General features: G+C 41.3%; 1 protein-coding gene across 2 annotated transcripts in view; it reads left to right on the plus strand.

Moving 5' to 3' along the window:
• Window positions 1-239: 239 nt before the first annotated feature.
• LOC126474084 (monocarboxylate transporter 7-like) overlaps window positions 240-12,784 on the plus strand; it is a 150,967-nt gene continuing 138,422 nt past the window's right edge. For both annotated transcript variants that reach the window (XM_050101495.1, XM_050101493.1), the window contains exon 1: window positions 240-357. The gene's annotated coding sequence lies outside the window, so the exon portion shown is untranslated. The remainder of the gene's footprint in view (window positions 358-12,784) is intronic.

The raw sequence follows: 12,784 nt of genomic DNA on the forward strand, positions 1-12,784 counted from the left end.
TAACACTCTTTTTTCTTCTCAAAGTCATTTTCCAAACATGCGGGTAGTGAGAGGACAGAGTGGCTGCAACTCACTTCCGCTACAGGAGTGGAGGGGAGGTGATGGCGATTTCGGTCCTTGTGGCGGACAGGCGTCGCGACTGGAGACTTGGACCGGGCACCCCCGACGGCGTCGCGGCCGGCACGGGGGGCGGCGCGTGCGGCGGCGGCCGGCGGACCTTCGCAGTCAGCAGGCGGCCACTTACATAAACGGGGAGCCGCGGCGAGCTCGCAGCCTCCGCATCCCACTGCAGTCAGTGCGGCGGACACGGCACACGCGAGCAGGTCGGCGGACGGCGACCATCCAGACAGCGCACAGGTAGGTGCCGGCGCCCGCCGGCTGGCCGGCTGACTGGCTGGCTGCGCTCTGCGGCCCTCTCCAGCCGGCAGCGACTAGGGCGCATTTTGTCTTCCTGCCACATGATGTAGAGCATGTGATGAATCAACACCGTGTTCCACATTTTCAGTAGTCTCCCACTGTCAGCTACCTTCTGTCATACACGGTGAATCATCCAAAACTAGCAGCACATTTATTTCGTTACTCGTTGAAGATGTCGAAACGAGGTCCACAGCATACGATTGTACACAGAAAGGAACGTATTTACTTATTTATTTATTTATTGCATGTGTAATTCACTGACCTCTTCGATCGAATGATATACTGAAACAGATATTTTCTCTAACGAGACGATGAAGTTTTTAACGGTATTCGAAAGCTCTTGAAAAAAATAGTATACAGTGATAAAATGCTTCAGAGGGAGTCCCATAGGGTCAAGTTTTGGGTCCGCTCTTATTCCTGAGGCATATGAATGGTATTCCATTTAACATTCAACAAGCAGAATTGGTACTTTAAGCAGACGATATTAGTGTAATAAAAATCCCATTTGGGAGAAAGCCACGGAACAAATTGTTAATGATGTTTTTCAAGTAATTATTAAGTGGTTCTTTGAAAATGAAAACTCCCTATTTTGCAAAAAGAATCACTACATTAAGTTCTGTACAACACATAGAGTCTTGCCAAACATAGAAGAAGCATATGAGCAGGAGTCATAACTAAGGTAGAATGCTCCAGGTTTTTGGGTGTAATGTACATACTGATGAGAGCGTGAACTGGAAGAAGCATATTACTGGGCTTCTCAAATAATTAAGTTCAGCTACTTCTGCTCTACGTATAATTGCTAGCCTTGGAAACGAAATAATCAATCTCTTGACGTATTTTCACATTCCTACTGTGTTATACCTTCCAACTAACATTCAGCAATCAGAAACAACGCTTTGTGCAGAAGGTATCAGTGTTATAACGAATCCCGTAACGGAGGAGGCAACAGAAGAGATTGTTAATTATGTTTTTCACCAAATTATTAAGCGTTTGCCTGAAAATTGAGTCTCCCTAAATTATGAACAATAGAATTCATTATATTCAGTTTCTCGTAACAAACAGCGTCTAATCAGGAATAGACGAAACGCATGAACACGAATAAGTAAATAAGCTAGAATGCTCCAAATTTTTGGATCTACATACTGATGAAAATTTTATCTGGAAGAAATATATTACTGAGCTTAACAAACGATTAAGTTCATATACTTTTTCTCTTCGTACTACTTCTAGTCTTGTAAACAAACGAATCAACATCATAGCAGGTATGGACAACACTAGAGGAAAAAAGACCTCTGTCATTTGTTATTGAAGTTGTCACACGGTCAGAAAGGAGTTCAACATAAAACAACAGTTTTTTTTTCATTTGCCCAGTAACATAAAATTTCTGTCGGGTAGAAAAGCAAGTTTTAAATCTAAACTAAAATAATTTCTCCTGGACAACTGTTTCTATTCCTTGGACGAATTTTGAATTTGAATTTAAAAGAAAGTAGTCTATAAATTAAAAAAAAGATTTAAAAAATAAAAATTTAAAAAAATTCTAAGTGTAGTTCCATGAGCAGAACTGAGAAATAATGTGTTTAATTTTGTTAACACTGACTATGAATGCATGTCCTGTAAACTCGCTCGTTCCACACCACTTCGATAAAAATATAGTTCAAATGATCCATGGAACATGAAAATAATTAAATTATTATTATGTAAATTGAATGTGGAGTGGGAGAAAGGAAACGGAAGGAAAGGAACTAATGATATCAGATGCATCGAGACTTTAGGCGGAATCAGCAGCGACGAATGAAAATATGTGCCGGACCGGGACTCGAATCCGACACACATTTTTACTCGTCGCTGCCGATTCCGCCTAAAGTCCCAACATGTCCGAAAGAACAGACAACAAGCGCTCCTATAATAAATTATTGTTTCTGTTGAAACCTCTCTCAAAAGTATCCGAGATAGGATCAGAAATCGAAAGGCATGCCGTTCGGGATCGTCTATACATGTGTAAAGAACACCATGTGGTGCTCTCGTAGCCGACTCCTCCATATGACGAAAAAGACAAGCCAACGCCACTAAGATAAAATGTGTTTCCTATTGTCCCTACTTTGTACGACATACACACAGAATTAGACGGTCTCCATAGCCAAACGATTAGCGTCGCTGCCTTCGGTGCTGCAGGAGCCCGATTCGATTGCCGGTACCTCCTCGGATATTTCTGTGTTGGGTAGGTCTGGAACGGTACCACTCACCCTCGTTGGACAGATGAGGAGCTGCTTGAATAACGGAACAGCGGCATCAGCAGGATTTACCGGCTAGCAATAACTCCTGCGGGGTTGGAGACATGCTGATCACATATCCCACTATCACAGATCGCTCCTCGTACTGCCTTGCGGGCAGTCGGCCAGTTCGGACAAGCCTAATGTCTGATCTGTGCGTGGTGTTTACGTTTAATCTAATCTGTGCATGGTGTTTACGTGGAGATACAGAAACGGTAACGTGTCCTAACTTCTAGCGCAAATGAAGGGAGCTAGAGAAACTATTTCAAATGTGGCTACACAGATTTAAATGACTAGCTTTTGTTGAAAAAGAAGACAATCAAAAGGCTTATTAGAACGACGAAGTCTGGCATGTAAGGTCCACTCAGCTATGTTAACACCACAATAGATAATATCGACCTTGCTGTTTTAGCTCATTTCTAGAACAGTTTTGCGAAAAATTCCAACGTTGCGATTGCTGTCTAAAAAGCGTCTATTTCAATCAAAATAAAACGAAATGCTTCAACACTTCGGTTGATATACGAGTTTCTTTTTTTTTTATCTCATTTCCGTCTTAGGAGATGAGCAAGCTTATGTTACATGGTTTGCTAAAAATTAAATGACATATTCAATCACACACACACACACACACACACATATATATATATATATATATATATATATATATATATATATATATATATATATATACTACTGGCTATTAAAATTGCTACACCAAGAAGAAATGCAGATGATAAACGGGTATTCATTTGACAAATATATTATACTAGAACTGACATGTGATTATATTTTCACGCAATTCGGGTCCACAGATCCTGAGAAATCGGTACCCAGAACAACAACCTTCGGCCGTAATAACGGCCTTGATAGGCCTGGGCGTAGAGTCAAACAGAGCTTGGATAGCTTGTACAGGTACAGCTGCCTATGCAGCTTCAACAACATACCACAGTTGATCAAGAGTAGTGACTGGCGTATTGTGACGAGCCAGTTGCTCGACCACCATTGAGCAGACGTTTTCTGTTGGTGAGAGATCGGAAGAATGTGCTGGCCAGGGCAGCAATCGATCATTTTCTGTATACAGAAAGGCCCGTACAGGACCTACAACATGCGGTCGTGCATTATCCGGCTGAAATGTAGGGTTTCGCAAGGATCGAATGAAGGGTAGAGCCACGGGTCGTAACACTTTTGAAATGTAACGTCCACTGTTCAAAGTGCCGTCAATGCGAACAAGAGGTGACCGAGACGTGTAACCAATGGCACCCCATACCATCACGCTGGGTGATACGCCAGTATGGCGATGACGAATACACGCTTCCAATGTGTGTTCACCGCGATGTCGCCAAACACGGATGCGACCATGATGATGCTGTAAACAGAACCTGGATTCATCCGAGAAAACGACGTTTTGCCATTCGTGCATCCAGGTTCGTCGTTGAGTACACCATCGCAGGCGCTCCTGTCTGTGATGCAGAGTCAAGGGTAACCGCAGCCATGGTCTCCGAGCTGATACTCCATGCTGCTGCTGCAAACGTCGTCGAACTGTTCGTGCAGATGGTTGTTGTCTTGCAAACGTCCCCATCTGTTGACCCAGGGATCGAGACGTGGCAGCACGATCCGTTAAATCCATGCGGATAAGACGCCAGTCATCTCGACTGCTAGTGATACGAGGTCTTTGGGATCCAGCACGGCGTTCCGTATTACCCTCCTGAACCCACCGATTCCATATTCTGCTAACAGTCATTGGATCTTGAGCAACGCGAGCAGCAATGTCGCGATACGATAAACCGCAATCACGATAGGCTTCAATCCGACCTTTATCAAAGTCGGAAACGTGATGGTTCGCATTTCTCCTCCTTACATGAGGCATCACAACAACGTTTCACCAGGCAACGCCGGTCAGCTGCTGTTTGTGTATGAGAAATCGGTTGGAAACTTTCGTCATGTCAGCACGTTGTTAGGTGTCGCCACCGGCGCCAACCTTGTGTGAATGCTCTGAAAAGCTAATCATTTGCATATCACAGCATCTTCTTCCTGTCGGTTAAATTTCGCGTCTGTAGCACGTCATCTTCGTGGTGTAGCAATTTTAATGGCCCGTAGTGTATATATATGCACGTACACCAGTAACTCTGGGCTCTGTAACCGCGCAGTTGAGCGCCCCACAAACCAAACATCTTCATCATCACCAGTAGCTCAATAGAATATTTAAGTTGGTTGTAAACATAGATATTTTGTCATGGTGTGTACAGCCGCTAAAACGTGGTACAAGGTGTTTCGTAACTCATGTTACTCATTCATAGATGTTGTAGAGGGGACTCAGTAGATCAAGTTTTATATAGGAACTCATGTCTGGAAGAGTCCAAATTTAGGCGCCGACGGCTGTAAACGTATTTATATACAGGGTGATTCCATGATGATCTTACAAACTTTCAAGAATGATGGAAACGAATAAATTATCAATTTGAGATAAGGATCCCCGTTTCGGAAACGAACGAGTCGAAAGTTACAAGCGGAAATCATTCTTATTCCTCTGACAGTGGAATACATTTACCGGTACTGTTTTTGCTAAGAATGTAGTGCATCCAACTTTCAGAGGTGGCAATATGTCGACAAAATGCATGCCTGAGCGTCTTGGGTGTGTCTGTGTTGTCCTTAACGTAAGTTAGTTTAAGTTAGATTAAGTAGTGTGGAAGCTTAGGGACTGATGACCTCAGCAGTTTGGTCCCATAGCAAGTTTCCACCACCACCATGCATACCTGGAGGGCTGCAAGCATTGTTCATCTTAGCTAGTGTGGAATGCATCCCCTTTATTGAACAAGTGCTCATAGTTCTGCCATCTCTGAAAGTCGGATACCGTACATTCTTAGCAACAAGAGTACTGGTAAATGTAATCCACTGTCAGAGGTATCAGAATGATTTCCGCTTGTAACTTTCGACTCGTTCGTTTCCGGAACAGGGACCTATACATCAAACTGATACGTTTATCCGTCTCTGTCATCCTTGAAACTTTACAACATACTCACGGAATCATCCTGTACGTACATACATTTACAGGCGCTGGCGCCTGTAACTTGGACGCTCTGTAAAGTCGCTGGATGACATGGGTTCCTATTTAAAACTTGTTCTGCTGAGTCCCCTCTACAGCCCTTAGAAGCGTGTAGCATGAATTGTGACACACCCTGCATATACGCTTCTACAGTGGCACATTATGTGTTGTGAGTAGCGTCTTCAGTCTGGTGTGAAGATATAGCTCTAAACACTCCTGGAAATTGTTTGCGGCCTGGTACCGCAGTGGGCAGCTAAAAACGGTGTGGTCTGTTTGCCTCTCAACACCACAGTCACATAGGAGTGAGTCAGTTACTTGTAGCCGATAGAAGAATTAACTAGGTTAAAGATGCAACAAAATTACGCCCCCACCCCTCCCCCCTCCCTCGGTGTACTACCACATGTCGAAAATTTCGTATCGATGACTTGGACGGATCACGAAATAAAAGCGTTGCTAGTCTTAGGTGATACGCTATGTATTAGTCAACTGTCTACTGGTAGTAGCCTCATACAAATGGTGACTCACAACATATTTCGAGGCAGCCTGTGGCCAACAATAATTCCACGGGCTATTGAAAATGGTTTGTGCACCGAAATATTTTATGTTAGTATGTGTGTATCCGCAAAATATTTTATAAACAACATCGTCTGCTGCTTTAGACATGTTTAACACCAATATTTATTTTAGCGTTATTCCATACTCAGGTGCAGGGCTATCAATTACACATTATTTTGCATGACTGCATACGTCAAAGGTATGATATTATTGTTGTTTTGTGTGTCAGTGAGGTTAGGTGGCAAAATTTTGCCGAGAAACTTACACTGGGCAACGAAATAACTTTTTTTTATTCAAACATGCGATAAAGAAGGATAAATGTTTCGTCTATAGCCGATGGCACTGCTGAAAAATGTTGATCATTCAGTTTCAGTCGGTACATTGATATGGGTGGTACAGATACACGTGAAGTCAAGTATGCGACTGTCACATGAATTTCCTAATACGAAAAACACTTAATGGTTCAGTTCTTCGCTTCCGTGCACAAAATAATTGAGTTTCAGACACAAAGGTTTTAACAGCAGAGTACACGACCGATATCCATATTCCGTCACCTCCTAGTGAACGTATTACTAATAGAAAAGCAGAATAAACGACAAAGACCTGATATGGAAACCTGAGCTACTGTAATGTAAATTATGTAATATGTTTGAAAGTCCGTTCCAGGTCCGCCGCCGATGCGATAACAAATTCAATCATAATGGTTTTTTTCTGTTATACTACTTTCCCGGCTTTCACACAGCGTGTACGAAAGGCTCACGTTTGTCTGTGCTGTTAGTTCCGGTCAGTCAGTCTCTACAATGAGTCCACACTAGTAGAAAGTCTAATCTGTTGCGCAGTGTTTAGTAGCAGACCACAGACAATTCCTCAGTGATCCACATACCAATATGGCGTTGATTGAAATCTGCCACGCCCCTACTCAATGATCAATTTGTTACACTTTCGATTTTCGAGTCGAACGACGGAATGATTACTACCGCTGATTTCGGTATAATGTTACGGATACTGCAATCAAAGCAATCACGTTGCCTTCGGTAATATTTCTGCACCATTTGAAATGAGTTTTAGAGTGTATCATGTGACCCAGAAAAACGTTCTTGTATTTGGCCCTACAGGTAGTTCCAAAATTCAGTCTCAGTTAATTATTTTTCAATTTCCGTAAAGCACAGCTTTTATTTTTTACGATCTTTCATATCACATGAATTTGGCACCGTTCGTGAAATTGGAATAAAGCAAAGCTATAAAGCAATGGGTAAGTGTGAAATAAAGGAAACTTAGAATATGTAAATTTTCTATCAGACTTCTTGTTTGATCAACATGGCGTATTTTCTTTTACACTCGACGTTTCAGGCAAAAATCTCCCAACTATAATGGAATTCTGACTTGTGCTTTTGAACTTCTTCTATGAAGGTTTGTCTTCCATAAAAGTGCAGATCAGTCACCAGTAAAGGTCTAGAGTGACAAAAAATCGCTTTTTTAGTAGATCACACATCCCACAACAGGTAAAAATTTCAAGTCGCAACAAGTAAATAATATCGTGTTGTTGTCGAACTATAATAATTCTTACGTGGTTCAGTATCATCACCCAGCTGCTTTAAATGCAGTTCTTGGTCGTAAATAAACATAGCAATATGTTTGTGTTTACAAAACCAAACGCACAGCGTAACTTAGTTTATATCATTAGCACAAACGAGGAGCAATTTTTCAAAACGCATAATGTCACAGGAAGTAAAATTTTCAGAAGCGAAAAACATACCATAAAAATATTTTTTTTTAATTTTACACAAAATACTCAGACGCAGCTGTTGGTAAAAATGTGTTTATTACACAGTAATTTTTTTATTTATTTTCAGGATGTGTGGACTTTCTTGAATTCGTTTCAGTTGGATTACGACGAGGAATAATTTTATTATTTGCATCTGAAATTTTATTCTTTGTGAACTAATTGAAGTTTATTGTGTTCACATTTTGATTTCTTCTTCATTCGTCTTCTCGTTGCACATATCCTCTCCAACTGCCACATATTCACTCTCTATTATACTCTCCGTCTCAACAAAAATTGGTTCAAATGGCACTGAGCAGTATGGGACTTAACATCTGAGGTCATCAGTCCCCTAGAAATTAGAACTACTTAAACGTAACTAACCTAAGGATATCACACACATCCATGCTCGAGGCAGGATTCGAACCTGCGACCGTAGCGTTCACGCGGTTCCAGAATGGAGCGCTTAAAACCGCTCGGCCACACCGGTCGGCTCCGCCTTAACAGAACAAAGTTTTTACATCTGACTTATGTATTTATGACAGAATGAAAAAAAGAAACATACGCAACAATGCTCCAATACCGAAATCGAATACCAATTAGTCATTCTTAGTCAGTGAAAAGGTTTCACTTCAGTCCACCAGTCTTACATTGTAGCCGACATTGCTCAAAAAACAAAAGACTGATGGTCTTCATGCAAGTTGGTTCAGTCATACTGGAGCACAAAATGCTATCTGTTGCATTTGCTAATTTTAAAGCTACGATTGCAGGCTTGAAACGGATTTTGACGGGATCTAATTGTAGGAGTATGTAGACCGGGTGAGAAAGTACACGATTTTATATCAATCTCCGTTTTATCCACCAGTGGATATTACCCGCTTTGAAAAGTTTAACAGTCTGTTAAGCAACGTCGGCGGTGTACCGTTGCAGGAAGCAAATCTGAGGGTCGACCAGCTGCACCGCCCTCGTTTCAAACCTTGCCCCTGAGAAAGCAGAGTTCAAGGTCCTCGGAGAAACTCCCGTCTCTCAGCCGTTTTAAGAGCCCACCGGCAAGTGCTACCACAGCGTGAGATCTTCCACACCCTCGTGTCATAAAGGAAGACACCGTAATGCCTGTGGAGGGCTGTGGCAGCCTAAAACCTAACCAAAGATCCTTATTACCAATATTCGTTTGGTCACAAGTCACACCTTATTTATTCTATGCAGAAACAGGCTTGGTGGGCTGTATAGGAAAATATTAGGATGGTAATCAACATTTTGAGACACGTCTATGATCAGTTACTTTCACTTGTAAACAAAAAGTAATTGAAACCTTTAGATCAAAACAAACTAGAATTTTTCCGTTTACTTGTGTCCACAGTCCTGCAATCTTTATACGAATGTATAAAAACTGAGCCTGCGTATGATTGTGTCCGCAGAAATAGTCAGTCGATTGACCTCAAATTTTGACACAACGTTGCGTTCGAATACGCACGTGTTATTATATACCTACAGAAGCTCCATGTCGTATACAAAAGTCTATGAAAAAAATATGGTGGGATTAAGATGTTAGCAAAAATCTCATGCTCGTGTGTTCAAAACCTTAAATCTCACCGACTGCTTTGAAATTTTGAAACAACACTTCAACGAATACTCGTGTGTTTTATATATAGCTCTTATTTAATATATGTAATATATAAATAAATATTTGATATATAAAAGGGAAATTTTGTTACTATAAATCTTAGAAAGTACTTGACCGATTTAATTCAAATTTTTACACGTTATCCTAATAAGTGTGTAGTCAGTTTATATATATATATATATATATATATATATATATATATATATATATATATATATGTGACCGAAATAATGTGTGTGTGTAATCAGTTTATTAGAGTAACGCGTCAAATTTTTTAACTGATTACACACACATACATACACACACACACACACACACACACAGTATTACATATATTGAAACGTTGTTAGCAAAACTCTCGTAAATTCTTTACGATTTACTTCAAATTTTAAACGATACTCTATTAAACAGTCAGGCAGACATAGACTACATAACTGTCGAAACAACGATCTACAGGTTTTCTGTTAAAAGCTACTGCTGCGCTCTGCTGTAAAAATGTGGTGTTACTGTAAAGTTTCCTTTGTCGCAGGCTGTTACAACTACGATAGTGGGTCACTTCAACCATTAGACAAATTGTTACTCCCACATACACTGTTTCCCATTATATATTAAACATAAATTTTACACACAGTGATGCACTGTTTTGTTGTCTTCTTCGTGGACAATAGGAAAGTTTCATTTTTGGCTTATCGGCTTATTATTAGAATGCTACTATAGAATCTGAATTTAAATTGCCAATAAACAAGGCTCGTGGTAAGAGGAGTGGGAGAGGGGGGGAGGGGGGAGAGATGGAGTAAATGCGCACAGAGAGCGGAAAGGACAGGATGGACAGAGGGATGGAACTCAAGGAGATGGAGAGAGAGTGTGGAGGAGAAGATGGATGGAGGTAGGGGGGGGGAGGTGATAGTCAGGGAGAGGGGAAGGTGGCGACGGGCCTGAACTATTATTGCACGTATTTGTTCACAGTCGCAATTTCAGCCTCTTATACCAACCTTAAGTGACAGAAGCAAAGTGAAGATAAAGCCTTTGGGGAGAGTACGTGACCTCAGTGTGGGCGCGACTGCACACTTGTAGAGGGGCAGGGTGCGGGGCCATCGCTCTCGTCGCCTTTTGCCGCCGGGAAAGATCCCTGGCACATATTTTGACAGCAGGCTGAGAGCACCTGAGGCCGTGTTGAGGGGACTGCAAAAGGAAAAAGCCCCGCCCCCCTGTCCGGGATCAAATCGAGACGTCCACGGCTGAAGCCTAGCGCTCTATCCGCTAGGCTACCATGGTCCCCAAGTGATAGCTAGAACAACACAAGTCGCTTAAAAACCAAATTTAGGAAAAAATTCCATTCTCAGTCTGTTCGTATAAAAGCAAAGTTATTGTTTTAAAAAATTAAACAGAATATAGTACTTCACGTTCTACATCACATGAGTGGTTTCGGATATTAGATGGTGGGCGAAGAATTAATCTTTCTTTCTTTCTTAATCTTTGGATTCTCTCATGTTCAGATAATCTAACTGCCACAGCTCCACCTGACTGACCAATATACACATTTCCCTAGTGATTGCAAGTGATTTTGTATAGACTACTCAGTTCCAAAGGTTACAGTTCATCTTTACTATTAAATAAAAATTTAGATAGGCTGTTGTTATTGTAAACAGCAGGTCTGTAGTTGCAATACTTGAACGTTTTATCGAGATTACCAAAAATTTTGCAAGTGGGGAGGCTGCACCAATTTTTGTAAGTACTGGCTGGTTCCTGTTGGTCAGCGTACAGTAGTGGTATAATTTTACGCTTTTTTTCAGTATATTATCCATCAGGGCAGAGCTGTAGCCATTACTGGAAGCGATATGTTTGATGGTCTGTAGTTCTGTTTGAAAGGGAGAGTCAATAATGGACCAGATATTGTCTTATATTTCTTTTAAAAGTTTTTTTTTTTTCCTTTTCCCTTAATACATAAAAGCAAGCAAAGAGTTTCGAGGGAGTGTGACCACACAATTCCGAGCCCAAGATGCTCGTAACGTAGATGAGAGAAGATAATTTATTTTCAGTTGTTTTTCTTACTGGCAAATGTAGCTTCAAGAAACAGTTCCTATATTGTACCTAAGTCAATCTGAACCTAATATTTTTCGTAGGAGCGCCAGCTCAGCACGGTGTACCACAGAGCTTGTGGAAGACAAGTTTGGAAGAGTGGGAGAGAAATATGGGCAGAGAGACCTGTTTTCTTCGGATGGCACAGATGGAAAAGAATTGCCTCCGAAAGTTATGGGCCCTGGTTCGGGTCCCTATGCGGCACTTAGTTTTAAACTGTCTCAAATATACATTATAGCGTACTCTCCGCTGTACAGAAATTGTTTCAAGCTGCTGATGACACTGTATCTTCAGTTTTATGAATAACATGGCGTTACATAGAGCACGCATGAAGCTCCCCTCTGCAGTTTGTCGTTTAAATGTGATAGACTCCTTTCAATGTACTACGAGAATCAGATGTAATAGTTAGTTTGCTCCAGGGATTCAGATGTACGGTGCATGTCAATCCTTTCCCGTATCAGAAGGAAGACACACAGTCCAACAAACAAAAAAATAAATGATTTTTTACTATTTGATAGTGATAGAGTGGTTGCGCAAAGCCGGCTGTGTGACCGAGCGGTTCTAGGCGCTTCGTTCTGGAACCGCGCGACCGCTACGGTCGCAGGTTCGAATCCTGCCTCGGGCATGGATGTATGTGATGTCCTTAGGTTAGTTAGGTTTAAGTAGTTCTAAGTTCTAGGGGAATGATGACCTCAGCTGTTAAGCCCCATAGTGCTCAGAGCCATTTGAACCTTTTTTATTGATAAGAGAAATATAGTTAGTTACAGAGGTAAGTTTTCATTTCTCGTGTTGGTACTCTATTTGCTACGAGTATATTAATCGACTGTTGCTTTTGTTTCGAAATTGTTCATTAGTTTACGTAATCGAGTTATCAACTGTGTGACTCTTTGTCCAGTTCATAAATGCTGAATACACCGATATTGTGTTTGTGTATGGGCTTCGAAACGCTGCTACTGCTTGTTGATAGTGCAGTAGACGGTTTCCTAACCACAGGGGTTTCCTAACCACAGAGTACCAGATTCGAGAGTGTTTAC

This window comes from Schistocerca serialis, chromosome 4 (assembly GCF_023864345.2).
Source record: "Schistocerca serialis cubense isolate TAMUIC-IGC-003099 chromosome 4, iqSchSeri2.2, whole genome shotgun sequence".
In the NCBI taxonomy this organism is placed as follows: Eukaryota; Metazoa; Arthropoda; class Insecta; order Orthoptera; family Acrididae; genus Schistocerca; species Schistocerca serialis.